Here is an 18163-nt window from a genome sequence, read left to right on the forward strand (position 1 = left end):
TGTTGTCAGTCAGTGTTTAATCTTAAAGACTGATTACAGAAAAAGGTAGTGAAAACTCTTACATGCAGGTGGCTAGATGTGTCAATACAGGTCTTTAAAACCTCCTTCCAGTTTATATTTAGAAAGTTAGTCTAATGCTACCCTTAATTTTTCTAACAACAAAAGCCATAGTAAAACTCTTCTGGAAAACATAGGTATGGAGCATAAATTATTAGGTGGTATTCTTTGGCATGTGTTTCAAAGAGGGCGTCTAAACAATTACACAGGTTCTTTCTGACCCATTAAGTCAACTTATTTTTATTTTTGTACTCCCTCCTCCTGTCTTATCTATGTGTAGCACAATCACACATTAATGCTGTAATTCACCTCACCCTGTTTTGAGTTCATATCTAACACCACCTCCCCACTTGTTATGCTGTGCCTGAAGCTGAATTGTCAGAGTGAAGAAGAGATGAACAGGAGCAGATGTAATACAGCAGAGATCATGATAAAAAGTAAGAAAAATTACAAGTGAAGTTTCAGTTATATCTTATGTGGTTTCAAGTGAATCTCTAGGCAAGTCAAGAGCTAAAAGAAACTGCTTCTGTACTTCTTTAGTGAATTCCATGGGTAAATTTCAGTAAATCCAGATGGCTTGGGCCTCAGTGAAGGCTGCGGTAAACATAAATGCACAGGAATTGAGGCTCTGTCTCTACATTACTTCCTTCATGCATGATACCCATAAAATAAGAGTGCCACTCAATACCCAGTACCAAGGATTTCTGGCGGAAGAAGGAGTTTGTTTGTGAAGCTTTGCAAAATCACTTTCTCTCTCACCCAGTGAGCTGTACATCCCACAGCTGCTACCATGGAACTACACTGTAGGGGTTGGAAGCATTAATTTAGGTTTTATACATAATACTCACTGAAGGTGACAAAGCTTTGATGTAATGATTGGTATGAACAGACAACCTGGGACAAAGTTAAGGAACAATTCCATATTCCTGCCTCTCAATTTCTTGTACCATAATTTTGTGCACACTTTAATCTCAAATTGCTAATTAAAACACTGTTTAACTGAATTACTGTATCTGTTATCAAAGTTGGTTATGACTCCCCATTCACAAGAAAGTAACCAGCACTTATATTGATGGATGTACAATTAGTTTGCTATTTCTGTGTATCTTGACCTATGTAAAACCTCTGTAATTATTAGAGATATATGTGGAAGCATCATTTAGGCCAGCCTGCTTGATTGTATCTATGCTACTGTATGTCAATAGTTATTTTCCTGTTATCTTCTCTCCTCTGAATTCCTATCAAATGTGTCACATGAACTGATGAGCATACATGAGATCACAATAAGATAAACTGATTTTCAGAGGGCTAGTGTTCAGTGGTTTCACAAATCTTTCAATATGATACAAGCTGGCCGCTGCTAAACTATGGTATTCAGAATTACTGGTACCCAGAATCACCTGAAAATTTAAGTCTAAAAATTGAAAGCAGTGAATGCTATTTTGTTTGTATAGCTGTAAATCAACAGCACAGGGTGAAAAAAAATGTCATACACCATCAATCCTCCACTTGTCTTGTGTTACCCTGCTTAACCTATAAATTCTGCTACTTATGTAGACAACACAGAAAATTCACAAACCAGATAAATGTTATGTTTTCAAAGCTGGTTTATCATTGTCGGATCATATCACATGAATATTAATAAAAATCACACATATTTCAGCTTTTTATTGTATTAACAAAAAAAAAAATAAAGGACAATTTAATCTTCGCAGACAATTACCATGCCATACCCAGTTCTGCTGTGCTCAGTCATTGTAGTCTGCTAGAGCTCTCAAGTGAGATAATTCATCCTGGGAAAAACAAGAAAGGAGGCACTGGAGTACACTCTTGTCAAGTTTGCAGATGACACCAAGATGGGTGGAACAGTCTATATTCTTGAGGACAAAGCTGTCATCCAGAGGGACCTAGACAAGCAGAAGGAATGAACTGAGAGATATGAAATTCAACCAGGACAAATGCAAATTCCAGCACATTGGAAGGAGGAGCCCTTTGCAATGATACAGGTTGGGGACTGGCTGGCTGAAAGTAGCTCTGTAGGAAGGGATCTTAGTAGACAGCAAGTCAAGCATAAGCAAGCTGTGTTACCTTGCAGGGGGTGGGGAAAGGGGGAGATAAAAGAAAAAAAAAAAAAAAAGAAAAGAAAAAAGTGTTTCAGTAGTATTTTGGGTTGTATTAACAGGAATGTGATCAGTAAATTGAGGAAAGGGATCATCACCCTCTACTCAGGATCTGTCAGACCACAGCAAGAGTACTGTGCCCTGTTTTGGAATCCCCAGTACAAGACAGACATTGATAAGCTGTAGTGAGTTCAGTGGGGAGGACATGAAGATGTTTGGGAGCTGAAGAACTTGCCCTGTGAGGAGAAGCAGAGGAAGATGCTCTTGCCTGGTCTGGAGGAGAGATGGTTTTGGGGAAGCTAGTAGCAGCTTGCCAGTACCTACAAGATGGTTACTAACAAAACAGAACCAAACTCCTCACAACAGCATGTGGTGGGAGGACAAGAATCAATGAGTATCAGTGGAAACAAGAGAGGTTCCAAATATATATAAGAAAAAACTCTTTCCCCATGAGGACAGTCAGGCTGCCCAGTGATGCTATGGAGGCTCTGTCTGCTCTTGGAGGTTTTCAGAATCCAACTAGATAAATCTCTGAACTACTTGATATAACCCCAAGTCAACCTTGCTTTGAGCAGGAGGTTGGACTACAAAGCTCCTGAGACTCCTTCAGAAATGAACTAACCCATGATTAAACTTAGTTATTGAAAATTCTAATTCTGTTCTTTGGTTGTAATAGAATAAATAAATATCTTGGAATTGTTTTGCCTTTCCAATCAGATGCATACACCACAAATTTAAGATGTGGGTTTTCCCAGATACTTATATGCATACCTTTGAAAGTCCTTCCTTGAGACTACTTTTACCAGTAGATGTCAAACATTCACATGTTGATAAATTTAACATAGATAACAGACTAATAAAATAATTAAAGAGTAGACATCAAATATTTTTTTCATTCAAGTTCCCTAACAGCCAATTTATGTTAAACCTTGCTTTAATGATTTTAGGCATCGTTCTCCAAACTATCCTGTCACCTTCTGAGAGATTACTGTCTTCAGAAAAGACTTGGAAGAAGTAAATAAAAGTCACTGCATAAACCCACCTCCAATAAAAAGTCAAACTTCTTAAGTCACTCATAACCATAGGTTTGACCAATGCTGTGGGACAGTGTCTTCGAGCAGGTAAACACTCTTTTCTGTTGATTTTTTGAACAGGACAGTCTTTGGCAGAGAGAAGAGATGGACATCAGGGACAAACAGTTTAAACCATTACAACAGGATTCAACAGAGTACCTCTGGTTGATCCAAGAATGGTATCAACATAGAGTGAACAGTGTGTACACAGTTGAGACACTGTTTAAAGCAGAAGAACAACTATGATAGCCATGGTTATCACATTTAAAGACAAAGCTCCAGTATGCTCAGGAATAGTTAAATAACACTTCACTGGTCATTAATTATTACATATAGATAATAATAACATGCAGTGTGGTAAAGAAAATAAAGTAGACTGACTTCACTGTACAGTCTAGCTAGTTAAGACATTGCTAGCCCAATATCTGGCAAAAAGGATTCTAGTTATCCTTCTAAGTGTGGTCATTGTATGGTGTCTGCTTTCAAAATACATACACAACAGCTTGCAGTACAAACATGCATATATATGGAAACAATTTCAAATATACAGGGCTTTTGTCAAGACCTCTGATCACTATTTTGACTTATCTGAATGCCTGGATGTATTTTAGATCAAGCCACTTATTAACAACAGGGTGAATTCAGTACAGGTTATAGTCCCAAAGTGCCCTTGCATGTGCAGATTGAAGTCTGACTCTTAACTGATAACATATTTATCAGTTAAGAGCATATCTCTGAGTGTGCATGCATGTGTGCGTGTGTGTGACTTTTAGAACAAGTGCACATACCTTCTTGCACAGTTGGAAGCTAAAGTGTCTCATACTAGTCCAAATCCTGCCATTATTTTAAACTAGTTGCCAGTTATACCTAAACTCTTTACTTGTACTTGTATTTTAAATACTTTCAACACCATCCCATGTCTGTCCTTCACAACACAGATCCAAATAAATGGCATAGTAACGAGGTAACTGGAATGTTCAAAAAGCAATTTTAAATATTGAAACATAAACAGGAATATTTTCTGAGTTAGAGGGTATAATAGTTGAGGTATTTCAGTTTTAAGTGCACTATAACTTTATGTAACTGATATAACTCCTATAGTTGAACAACGGCCAAAAACAGGTAACAAACTATTCCCACTATAGTTAAGACCTTAATATAATTTTTTTATTTTCTCCATCAAATCATAGTATGCTTCTTCACTCACAGAATCCCAAAGAGATTATCAGCAATTTTCAATATCTTCAGATGCTTTTTTATCATGAAGGAAAGTGTCCTGAACTATATATTGATACTTACTAATTACTTGAACTAGAAGCAGAGAATGCAGGAGTGCTCTGTGTTCTATGGCATTCAGCATCTTTTATCAAAAGATTATTCTAGGATCATCAAGTGCAGTTTCCTGTTATCTAACATCATATAACCTTTCTCTTAAAGTGATCAAGCTCACCTTAACAGTAGCTATGGTTTTTGCTCCCCTGGAAGACTTCTCCAGGGCACCATTTCTTTCTTAAAAACTTTCAAATTCACAGTCTAAATGGACTTATGACTAACTTTCACTTTGGGCCATCACCACCTCTTTTCCTTTCCCACCTATCAGTAATTAGTTCTTTGATATAGTATGTAAGAATCATTCCAGCCTCCCTTAGACCTTCTGTAGCCAGCCTACATTTGCCATGCTCTTGCAGTTTTTCCTACAGTACCTCTTCATTTCCTCACTTATTCAATAGGCTCTTTTTGAATCTCACTGAAAAAATGACTGTAGCATGAAGTCATTCCACATTAGATACTGAAGGCAACAGAAAAGTTTTATAAATATTTAATTTGCGGGAAAAGTTTCAATCAGAGTTCACACTTCCATGAAAAACAAAGTCGATCAATTGCAATCACATGGAAAAAAAAACAGGCTTCTAGATTTCTGGTGCCCATAAAAGTACTTTCTGTGATGTACCTCAATTACTGCTCTTGATTGGGAAGAACCAGCATAAAGCAGAGGGCAATATTTGCATTAGATTTCATGTTCTTGCACTTTGTTTTTCCTAAAAAACATTATTTAAAATTTTGTATTGCAGGATCATATTACATTCATTTCTGAAGCTTAGCAAACTTTTAATATTAATATGGGCTATAAAAAAACAGTATAAACACCTTCACAAACAAAAATGCTGCTAATATAAAGGACAGTTTTCTTTCAAAGGTACTGATGAACAATACACAATCTCCTTTTCCAGTCAACTTTCCTAGAGTGGACTCTCTTTGCCTCATTCTAGCTGTATAAAGGTTAAGGTTTTGGTCTAAGGTAGACAGGTAACCAGGCTGCTCCTACAGTCAGTGAAGAGATATGCATCTTAACAGGGCAGTTCAGTAGGTGTATAAAATATGTGCCCTAGGCTTTCCCTAGACTTAATGCAAAAAAGACAAACACATTCAAAGGTCTACCACAGAGGAGATGAAATTCATTTTCTTTTTTCCACCACCTTTTGTGATGTGTAGGAAACTGGACCAGATCATGACCTGAACAGCATTGTACATGAGCAGTTGTTCCAAAATAGTAACCAGAGAAGCATAACTCCAGCACAATTGAGATCATCATTTGGCCCCCAGTGCTGAGTAACTCCCATACTTTCAAAATGAAACAGTTTGCAAACCACCGAAACTGCAAGCCAGAACTTGCTAGGTTGGCTTGGCATCAGAAGAGTTATTGTGGGAAAATGCTTAGAGAATATAAATCTGCCAATCTATCCTTTTACTTGTAGTAAATCACATCTCTGTCGGTGGTCCTAATATTAATGTTGTTGCAGTAATGCAAATGAAAAGGATATTCTTGCATAAAGAACTCAATTCAACTGAAGAGCCTCAATTTTTCTCAGGCTATATATGGAAAGATGCCTGTTTCTATTACAAATCTACAGACCTTGTAAAAGTCATTTTCTCCACTGAGAAATCCTTTTATGGAAGGACAGTAAACAGCGCAGAAATTCTACACAGCCTAGTTTGCATATTTAATTTGTTATAACTGCATCAAGTGCTTTTGGACAATTCTTTTCCTTGGCAGTATACAGACTGTGCTCTGTTGCTTTAACACGTGAGTTTTGCAAGACTCCACATCTATTTGTTGTGTACCCTAGAGTCAGCTTAAAACGTGTGAAGCTTTCATCAAAGATGGCTTCAGTTTCTGTTTTAAGTTCTATTTTAGATAAAAGCTTTACTTCCTTTTTTTAGGTTTTCTATATATATATATTTGTGCCTTAGGGTTTGTTTGGGGTTTTTTTGTAAGCACTGGTGCTAGTGAATAATCTGTGTAATTAGAAAATATGTCTTCATTTTTAGCAGACTACTGAAAGCCCCACTCCTCCTCCTCTTTCAATAAAAGATTAAATGTTTAGAAATGAAACTTTTGAGTATTTACCAACACAATTGAACTGCATATAGCAATCTCAATTAGTATACTTTACAAACAGAAAACAGCTTTCACTCTTCTTTGATTGGCCAGCTAGAATTCATTAACATGATTGGCATCCACTAGAGGTAAAACTTAGAACACAGCAATGACTTACCAAATTACTATCTCAAAAGGAAAAAATAAATCTATTCCATGTATAAGATAAAGATATTCAAACCACAATTCACTAAACAAAGTTCCCAAATTACTGACTATTTCCTTTCAGGTCGCCTTGCAGATCATCTCAAGGTCATGTCTGAGGAAGTTTCTCTCCTTACAATTTATCACATGCAAAGTGGTAGTAGTACACACAATAAATAAATCTGGTTTAAATATGTAATAGACATGCATAGTATAACAGAGATATAAACGAGGGGATAGTAACATAAAACTATTTATTTGAGATTCAGTCTGATGACATCCTTTCCTACAGATGACGAGTGAGAAGGAATACAGTTGTCAATTCTAAAATCCTCTTAAAGTTTGTGGAGTCCAAGGACCTGATTTAATAGTGCAAGGAGTTAATAAAACCAGGAGGGTCCTAATTCTGATTTGTGCTTTCAAAGATCAGTTGAGTGACTGAAAAGGGGAGCAGAGAGGGCAAATGTTATACAAACATAAGTTAAAAGAATATACTATAGAATTATTAAAAAAACAGATTGTTTAGATTAAATGAAGAGAAAAGGAAAGAAGCATAACTCATTTAAAATGGAAGCTAGATAGCCCTATGAAAGGAATAACTTGTAGGTCCCCTTGATACTGATCCAGAAGGTCCCTTTCTCATATTGTACTTTAATACTGAGAATAAAATATCATTAAAAGGCAAATAGTGAGAAAAAGAGGAGATGTTATGGACAGAAACTGCTCACACCCAGTATTTTGCTTAGAACCTGCTGAAGCAGAAAGATTGTTCAAGCATTGTTCAAGCATCATACACAGAGAAAGGGATCTCTCTTTTACAGGTTAAATAAAAATACATCAACAAAACTCCCATCCTGAAAAACAGCATGTGGATAAGGACAAGATGGAAGAGGGAACAGTTCACAAACCCTGTAAAACCAAAAGTACAGTTCAAAAGGTTCACAAAACCTCAAAACAACACAAGGTTTGCCCATCCCTTGCTATTAGTCATCTATGAGAAATGTTCCACTCTGACCTCTGATGAATCCTTTCCCTTGCATAGTTGCTCCTTCTGATTTTGGATATGGCACCCTCTGCTAGGGTGCTGCACACACTGATTTTGAGGAATCTTTGTTCAAACTGTGCGAGCAAACCTACATCTGGCAAAAGACCAAGTGGCTTCTCTACTGAGGAAAGATGAAAAAGTTTGTATTAATAACAGAGGACAAAGACAAAATTATCTGTGTGTTACACTGGAACACAACCAAATCCTGCAATAAACTTAATTTCCAGTAGCTACCACTGAAACATGGAACATAATTTTTTTTTTTTTTTTTTTTTTTAGTTTTATCACTGAGCTTTGTCCTCCAAAAAGTTAAGAAACATATTTCAGTAGCAGGAAGCATACTGACAGCATTCCCAAGGAGACTGACAATTTACCTTCATTTTCTTCCACCCTACTCTCCCTCTTCCCTGCTATTTTAGGACTTATGAAAATCTAGAAATACTGTAATAGACAAGGTCCAAGAAAAACAAAATTGTATGGGCAGTTTCTTATATAGAAGTAGTTAACAGGGTTGATTTTCCTTCTCACCCATAATTTTCAGGAACTAACCCTTGGCTGCAGCTACCGTTCTACACCAAAGACAGTTGAGTTACATCGCCCTGCAGGGAGTACTGGGACAGAAGGAAACAAGTTGCTTCCTGAAGCTCTACATTTGTACTGGAGACATTGGATGTGATTTGTGACACACTTAGAATAAAGCACTATTTCCTTCCAGCATGAGCAACAGCTTCCGGTAGTCTGTGGGGGAGATGAAAGTATGCTTACACTTACTGTCTGCATAACTCTCTGAAATAGTTTCAGGAGATCAAACCCACATTCTTAAATATAGCAGTTGCAATCCTGGACTCACACAGGCTAACTGCACAGAAAGTTTGGAATGGAGTGAAAGGGGACAATTTCTTTCCAATAAGGAACAGGTTAGCATAAGAATATTCTTTCAACATTATGTTTCCTTCTAAAGAGACACATTTTTGCAGTCATGATATTATGCTTAACATTTTCACTCCAAAGTCTTGCTCCTAAAAGTATTAGAAATCAACTTGATACCAGACTTCATTAGTATTAACTTAGAAACTCTCTAAAGCAGTCTTATATCCCTGCTTAGTAATAAAAGAAAGGGTGGAGTCACATACTATTTGAACAACAAAGCAAACTGTAAGCTATGATAAATTAATGCCTGAAAGAAAACACCCTGACCCCACCTTTGTCTGATTCACATGAAAAAATACCAGTTTCACCCAAACCACAAATGCACATAGGCACACACACATACACACAAACATTGCAATTCTAAATTCCATTATTTGATGACTGAAGCATTTTGAACAGGTGCATTAGTGCATCAACAAAAACTGCCCTGTTTATGAGGACTCACAATATCTACAAAATGCATTTATTTAATGGTTTAATTGCTAAAATTTTCAAAAATAAGTTTAAAGCATTAACATCTCTATTTGTTCTTAAAAATCCATGTAAATATTTTGTATTGCTTTTATTGTATTGCTTACTACAGTGCTTGCTGCTCCCCTTTCATATAGTGTCTTCCTCAGTTCATGTCTTGCCTTATTAATAGATCCTTCATTCCTTCACTCTTTTTCTGTCAATGAAGAGCATCTGCCCTCGTTCTTCATCGTATTCCCTGTTTGCACTGTCCTTCCTTTCATTTTTGTATGCTTTACATGTCTTCTGTAAATAGAAGGGCCAAATATTTTTCTTCACAGTTTAACAAATTTCTTAAGCTTCTCCCACCTCTTGACTGTACATAGACACAAAACTGAGAAGCATCTTCATACTGAATGACAAGTAGTGAATTCACAGAGTATCTGCTATCTTACTGGACCCATATAGAGATAAACCATAAGAACAATTACAACAGGTAAAACCAAAAATGTCTTTAGTCTAGTATCCAGTTCCCAACAGTGGCTATTAGCAGATGCCTAGGGGAGAGCATATGAACAGGGCAAACAGAGTATATAACCTCTATACATTCTCCCAGCCTCCAGCAGTCTGTGACTCAGAGATTTTCTGAATGATCATGTCTTCTGTGCCCAAAGAGGCCTAGGGAGATTAAGAAAAACACACGACTCGGAGAACACGTTGGTAAGTGAAGCACAACTAACTTGAAAGGAGGAAAGAAAACGTATCTATAAATCAGTCAAAATGTTAAAAGTAGCTCTAAAGAAGTTTGCTTTAGGTACTGAATGTAGTCTAGCCACAGAGGATAGCAGTCTAAACCTACTTTGTAATCTAGTTGGACAGAGCAACAGGTTGCCACTTCCAGATTTACACGCATAAGGAGCCCCTAACTCATTTTGGTCAAAATAGGTAATTTGTCTTAATGGATTTAAATAGCAGCTCTTGCTAACCCCTTTCCCTGAAATAGGTTAGGGAATACTCACAGATCTACAGACTCATTGCATTCAGAAGACAGGCAGTAAGCTTTTCAGCTGGCATAGGTAGACATGACAGGTGCTATCAATCTCTAGCAGTATAGAGCCAGAAATGAGAATAGATACACCTTGTGCCAGCCAACAGTACAGTGACTCCCAGCTATCCATCATCATGCTGCCACTGGAGATTACCACATGTACAGTTCTGCAAATGGAGTGCTGCAGCAACAGACAGAATCAGTCTCCTGTTCGTAAAGTGAAACCTCGTTTGCTTTACAAAATGCAGGTGTCACTAGCAGAACAGGATTAATGCTTTTCTGTGACAGCACTCCTTCACCAATTCTTCTGCACTAAAGACAGCACAATTAAAGAACAGAGAAATACATTTCCCCCCACTCCACCTCCACCCAAGCTCATAGTAAGCCAAACATTTCTGCTCCCAGGCTGCTAGTCCTAACTACCCCAACACTCATTGTGGCTTACTACACAGTCTATCCCAATTCCTCCAGTGAGGCAACAGGCAGTGCAGGAGACTGGGTTTGTATGTTCAGTGGTTCCATCTGCCATTTTCTGCTTATTGGCTTCTATCTACACAGTAGAGCCCACAGGCTTCTGTACAACCACAGAACCTGGGAACCAAATGTTGCAGTGTTGTTGAAATGTGCTGTTTGGACAAACAGATTTCCTCCTACTAAGTTATGGGATCTGAACAGGCTGTTGGAGTTGTTCTCTCACAGAAGAGAAATAAAAGCTGTTCCACAGGGAAGTAGGATACACTATCTTTATGATTCCATAGAAAATTCCTCCATGTTTTTCAAATTCATTCCCATTTGGTCCTCCAGAAGAAATACTCTGTGACACAATATGCTATTTGAAGCCTTGAGATATTTCCCATGTGGGGCCATTTAGTACGGCTACTGACCAAACATTTGTGAAGCAGCTGCAATAAACAAAGCAGTGCAACCCCTGAACAACTGGCTAGCACATACTTCTGAGTCCCAGAACTGCATAATGCTCCACATATCAGCAATGGGCCAAGTCACTTTCTGTTCCCTGAAAGAAAAGGCTTGATGAGGAATGGAAGATAGTGAAATGGGTGGGAAAGAGCTAAGGGAACAGTGGCTGCTCTCATGACTCAACAAGGGATTTCTACAAAGGGTGAAAAGATGCCTTCCTGAGATCGTTTCCCAGCTAGAGAAGCATGAGCATCAGCACAAAGGTAAAAGTAAAAATATACAGCCAACAATGGAGGGCTGGACCACAGGAGCTTTGACTTAAATAATCTCTTACTGCCACTAAGAAACACTGTAAAATGTGACTCTACAGCAGCCTAGGTAAATCCAATTACTGGCTGTTTCAGTGCTACCTTTACCTTGCTGTTCCTGATCAGCTTTGCCGCTTGACAGACAAAGTACGTGTAAGTGCACTGAGTTTGGTTGTTTCTTTTGTAGTCTAGTTCTATAATGACAGAGAGATAAATCAACCATGGTTCTATTGGGCATCAACTTCAATGCAAGAAAGCAGTGGGAGCATACAAGTGAATAGTGTGGGTAGGAGTAGGCAGGAAGGGGAAAAGAGCACCTCCTTCCACAGTAGTGCTCAATCACAGCCCAGTTACTTAGACCCATTAGGAAAATAGGTATTCTTATAGGAAAACTGATGATCCATGTTCAAGGAAAGATCAACAGTTATTTATAGCTGCCAGCAGGGGTGATCATTTTGAAGTCAGAAGAAATACTATAATAACAGAAATGTGGATGGATGAAAAAGACCATTTCATCCACTTCACATACTTCAGCTGTAGATCCTGTAGCAGTGATGCTAACAATTTAATAAACTTTTACATTTGCAATACAGAGTCCTGAAGTAATAGGCATAGTCTGTAGTGGACCCTTGGTCCATCAGAATATAATACTCATCCTGTTATGGTATGAAACATACTGAAGGCATACATAGTAGATTTTGAATACAAAACAGATTTCTGCCATCTCTTTTCTGCATAAAAGAAACAGCAAACAATGTTTTGCATCCTGTTTGTGCCCTCTAAGTAGTAAGATGCATACAGTTTAATACACAAGTGTACAGATATTGCTTATGAGATGAAATTTGTCTTCCTTCATAAATGATGAAAGCTGTTTTGCTCTTGCTCTTGGTATGGCATTCATTGTTACTAACACTATTATTATGGCATTTAGAAGTTTGAAGAACAGACTCATTACAGTGACAACTAGTCTAAGAGGAAAGTTCTAATTCATTCTATGATTCCTTATTATTCTCTCAAAGCACATCATGCAAGTTTCTATGACGTTATATAGCAGATTTCAATGTGTCACGGCATTTTGTTATCTGCAATGTGATAATCCTGAAATCAGATCAGGCAATGAATTGCATTTGTTCTTTATATATCATTTCACTGATTATTATTTCCCATCAAAGTGCAAAGTTCAGCAATATGAATAATCATGGATCTAAAAAAAATAAAATTACATACCTATATATATATATATATATATAAAATATGGAAACAATACAATATAACTTGAAGAAATTAAAAATGAAACCAAATACAAGATGTTTGACTGTACTATTTAAACCTATTTTTCAGAAATATGAACTGGCTAGTCTTTGTGCTGTTTCTTTGTTCTGCTGCCCTGGGTATAAAGGGATGAAAAAAGGCCCACTTGCTCCAGCAAAATAAAGTATGTGATGGGAATCCTAAAAAGTGATAGGACAGTAAGACCACAACTACACAGATTAATGGTCTTATTTACATCTCTCTTATGGCAACTGAAATCCTTTTTAATTCAGTGGAGAAAGTCCAGGATGTGAGAAATTATAACTGGGCCTGAAAGCCTTGTGAAGCGCTGTGGGAACAAACACAAAAGTGTCCAAAAAATGGCAGCAGACACAACAGCTTCTCTTTTGTGAACTATTAGAGGTGGACTGGCAGAACTGATATCACTATACTTTGCCTCTTTTTCCTTGCACAGAACTTAAAGAAACCATAACTAAAGTATATTTTTATAACGTAAGACTTATTATTCTTATGGAAAAATCTCACCTAAAATGATTCAGCTTTGAGATCACTTTATCTTAGTGATCTAACCTAAAAATTGTAGCAGACGCACCAACAAGTGCATCAGCCACCTCTGCCCCCAGGGTGGCAATGGCCTCCTCAGGGGCCAGGCACAGAACTGAAGGAATTTACAAACATTAGATGTTTGTTTCTCTGGTGCCTCAAGTCTGTAAGTGTCCTCAGACAGGTACTGTTTACACACTTAATAATGAACTTCAACATTAACATCATAAATTTAAATCTTTTCTTTCGCCAGAAATTTCATCTTCTGTGAAACAGTATGAAAAGTGATTGTATGGCAAACAAGACAACACTGACTCATTCTCTTCTTTTTGCTACAGGACATGTTAGAAATGATGAGGTAATAAACATTTAAGCTACAGAGATAGTACCTTCAGCCCATGTATTTCACACATTTTCAAAATGTAGGAATTTATTATTCAGTTTCTCACATTTGTCTTTTTTTCAGTATTAGTAATATAGAAATACCCAATTTCCCTGCAGACAGATGGCAAAGAAAAGCAATTAAACATAGAATCAAGAAATGTAAAACAGAAGTTCAGAAAAACAGGTAGCAAAGGAAATTAAAATTATAAGCAGCAAAATTGTGTTCAATAGGACCAAAGTAAACAAGACATTTTTAATAAAAATAGGAGTAAAAGAAATCCTAGTTCTTTTGAATGTTGCCACAGAGGTGGCAAGAATATCAATTACATCAGAAAAGGCAGATGATAAAATTGTTAATCATGCAGGAAATGCAGGGGTGTTTAGCATGTTTCTGTTCTCCATTTGGAACAAAGCTAAGTGTGTCTTTGTACCATAAAAGAATGGTGAATTTTCCTTTTCCAAGATCAGCTAAGGATGATGTTGAAGAGAAACCATCAGAAAAAACACTTCAAAATAAGCAGATCTGGGTAACTTTCACCGAAGTATTCTAAACTAATGAGGAGTCATCTGGATCCTTGAGAATTTCAGCACATTTTGAAGACTTAGAATTGGCTTTTTGTCTTGCCTTTTGGAATTTTCTTTGTCAATGATTCAGAGATAGAAATGCTAAGTTCCAAGGCAAACTAATGGCACAGCTGCAACAGCAGCACCAATGAAAGGGGGAATCGTTAATGTGTATTATTTTATCCCATCAAATATCAGTTCCACTCTTAGAATCACAGAATCATTTTGGTTGGAAAAGACCTTTAAGAACATTGAGTCCAACCATTAACTTAACACTGCCAAGTCCATCTTTAAGCCACGTTCCTAAGTGCCACATCTACAAGTCTCCTCCAGGCATGGTGACTCAACCATTTCCTGGGCAGCCTATTCCAGTTTGCATTTATATGGCCTAAATTTATATGAAGGCAACATACGATTGCGCACATTCCTGTTGGTTGCCACTCTGGAAGCATGGTTGATACCTCACTGAAGTGTTACAGCAAGATGACTGCATTGATCTGGAACAATTTACTCAAAATTGTGTACTGCATGACTAGCTCACCTAAGTAAAACAATACATTGGTGCTTCTGCGTGAAACAAGACTAACAGGAGTGAAGGACACACAGTAACAGAGGCCACAGTTCTTAGAGGAAGTATTTTAGACATAGCCTCTGACCTTAGTTGGAACTGTCTACACAGGCTTTCTCACCTATTTTAAATATAGATTCTGAACTGCTAGGGCTCAGTATCACAACCAAAGTCTGCAGATGCAGAATACTGCTAGCTGCCCCTGCTGTTTGTGGAAGCAGAGAGAACGGTGCTTGTCATGAGTTTCCTTCTCAGGTGTCATGCAGAAAGATGTCCTAGTCATCGTTCTCTACCCTAAGCAGTGCTGGGCCTACCTTTGGCTTTTCTACTCACTTTCTTGCAGTCCAAGCCACTCGGTCTTTTTTCAATTTCCAGTTCCATCAACCTAACAATTTTCTATAGCTTCTATTTCAGTACCAGCTAAAACACATTTTTAGCAGCATATTCAACACCACTACCAGCTCCTGCAATACATCTTTTCTGTGTCACTGTCTTAAATGCAGATAACTTTGCTCCTTTTCACCTCACATGAAATATGCATTTTATATCCTAGTACAGAAGTGTCCTTTTATACAAAATAAACACAAAAATGACCTCTGGACCAGGATTTAGAATCCAGTAGTCCTTCATCACACAAGATTACCCTAACTAGGAGGGACACACTCAGAATGCTTCAATTTTTATTTCACTTGGAATTTAAATTCTCAAGGCTCAAGAATAAATCACACTGTCTACCCTCAAGAATCACTTTACTATCAAACATACTTAAGATCAATACAAGTTATTAGAGGACTCCATGTTGGTGTTCGTGGAATCCTGTCCTCAAAACTACACACTCCTCACCTCAGAGCGTGGATGCACACAGAGTACCATCAACCTGGTAACCAGAAGACTTTCCGAGGAAGCTAGATCTGTGCCGCTTCTTAATGCCAAATCTAGAACACAGATCTTCCCTTCTATTGTAAGGCCTCAACCAAAGAGTATTTTAGTAATCTTACCACAGGACAATGTTTAATTCCCAAGTGGATGTTGTTGCCCTTTGCCACACTGAGTTAGGTACCTCTTCAGACATACCCTTCTGCATGATGAAAGTCAAAGTAGTACTGAGGGCTGGTCAAAAGTTATTGTCAAAATAACCCAAGTAATACAGGCTCTTTTTCTCCGACCCCAGGGTGGGCAGCCAGGATGAAAGCTGTACTCCTCATTCTTTGAGTTTGGAAAGCAGAGTCTTTGATCTGTGGCACAATCATCTCTTTCTTGACTCAGATTCATTGGTGCTAACCAAGAGTGAAAATAAGATGGAAAGGTGGAAAAGATGTAATCAGAAATATGGAATAATAAGCCTACGAGCAGCAGTCTTTAGCAGGACATGATCACAGGCAGTTTCTAACACACGGCAGAAAGAGAAGGGCTGAAGGACAGAGCTTTCAGGTGAAGATCACTCCTGGAAGTCCATCAGGACTTACTAGGACTTGAGTGTAAGGACTTAGAGTGGCTCACTGACATAAACAGACTTGAAAATTACCTCAAGATACATCCTTACTTTCTGTGTAGATAAAAGCAAAATTTAGGTAGTTATGACTGTCCCACGCGCTACATCCACACCAGTCTGGTTAAGATTCTGACTGTGCATTTGTAGAGCATCTGAAAATCCACAGTAAACAGAGAACACACATCTCATCTTACAGGAACATAGTTACTGAATGGTAACAGAAAGAATTATTCAGGCATCTGAACTATTATTAGATGCTTGAATAATTTCAGATAACAGCATATCTAAGTCTTCCTCATAGGAAGGTGATAAAGCAGATGAAAGCAGATGACAAAGGACCTGCAAAACAATCACATCATTCTTGAGCAGCAGTAGGAGGTGAAACAGGATACCCTTGGCATCTAAAATAGCACCTCTTCACATAATTTAATTACTTCCTAATTGTGCATAAATACTAACAGAATACTGAGGCCCCCACCTCTTCAAAATCAGACCCTTTGAGAGCCTCTCAATATATATTCAAAGCCAGGAAGTGTCATATCTGGTCTCAAAACCAAGTACATGGGAAAGGAATAAAAGATTATATGGCTAAAATATTCAAAATGAACATAATATCTTTATGTCCCAGCTTTTGCTGTCCAATTTTATTAACTTTTCTTGTTCTTCTGTGGACGTATTTTTAGATCAGGCATAAGAGACTTACCAGCTTGAAACGTGTGTAAAATCATCCTTTCAGAAAGCGTAATAGTTAAATTGTAGCATATTTGTTGCTAGATTTTAACATTTAGGAAGCAATTTAAAAAAAGATAAGATACTGATTAACATAACATTAACTATAATAATCTTTACAAAGTCCGTGGAAACACAACAGAAAAGGAAAAATTATGATCATAAAGTTATTATACTACTACTACTGATAACACAGTAAAGTGTCCTTTGATCACACAGTCATATAGTACATACCTTAGTTATCTATAAATAAAACATTGAGCAAGGACAGTCACTACATTTTATAATTATAGTGTAAATGTTGGAGTGCGTTCAACTGAGCCTTGATCAAAGATCGTTTAATGATACTCGCTCCTTCCCATATTTTTTTTTCCAGTTTTATTAGTATGTTAACAAATCAGGTATCAACTTTCTGTATATGCTATATGGAATTGTTCTTCAAATAGACTTGATCTGACTTTGAAAAATAAAGACTATGGCCTATGCTGACAAGAGTAATTATACTTACAGAAAAATGTACTCAATACGTAACCTTCTCCTCCACATGAACTTCTGTTGTCAATTACACGCATTAGCACAGTATTGAGGATCCTCTGTACAAAGGCACACACACCAGTTCAGATTGCTTGTGACATTGTCTCTGATACTAATGAAAGTAGCAATGACTAGTGACAGTTCTGCAGAAGACCACACGTGGGACGCATGTGCAGGACTGGAGCTTTTGCTGGTTAATAATTACATTCTTATAGCTTAGCAAAGATCAGGAGCACTGGCACATTGTCAATCAGAAAGCTGGGGCGCACCCATGGAAAGTCATCTGGTGGTTCCCTCCGGTATGTGGTTCAAAGGACAGACCTTGTCCCTGTGATTACAGTGACTTTGCAGTAGTTTTCTCATTACAGAGTGCCTGAGAAGCTGAAGTGGAGAAAGTGGAGATGAAGGCACATAAGAAGCGATGGCAAGGTAATAGGAAAGGTCTGAATGCTTTTGCACTACTCAGTTTTGGCTCATGAACCCTTAACTAGGAGCTCACATAGCCATAAAACTGGCTGAAAACTAAAACTGCTGTTCCAAAGTGC

General features: G+C 37.6%; 1 long non-coding RNA gene across 1 annotated transcript; it reads right to left on the minus strand.

Moving 5' to 3' along the window:
- Positions 1-1710: 1710 nt before the first annotated feature.
- On the minus strand, positions 1711-17897 carry LOC135578224 (uncharacterized). Its single transcript, XR_010469599.1, has 2 exons — positions 17593-17897; positions 1711-1964 (listed from the first exon to the last, which is right to left on the minus strand). It is a non-coding gene; the product is annotated as an uncharacterized LOC135578224 (long non-coding RNA).
- Positions 17898-18163: the final 266 nt, after the last annotated feature.

Source organism: Columba livia, chromosome 1 (assembly GCF_036013475.1).
Source record: "Columba livia isolate bColLiv1 breed racing homer chromosome 1, bColLiv1.pat.W.v2, whole genome shotgun sequence".
NCBI classification, from domain to species: Eukaryota; Metazoa; Chordata; class Aves; order Columbiformes; family Columbidae; genus Columba; species Columba livia.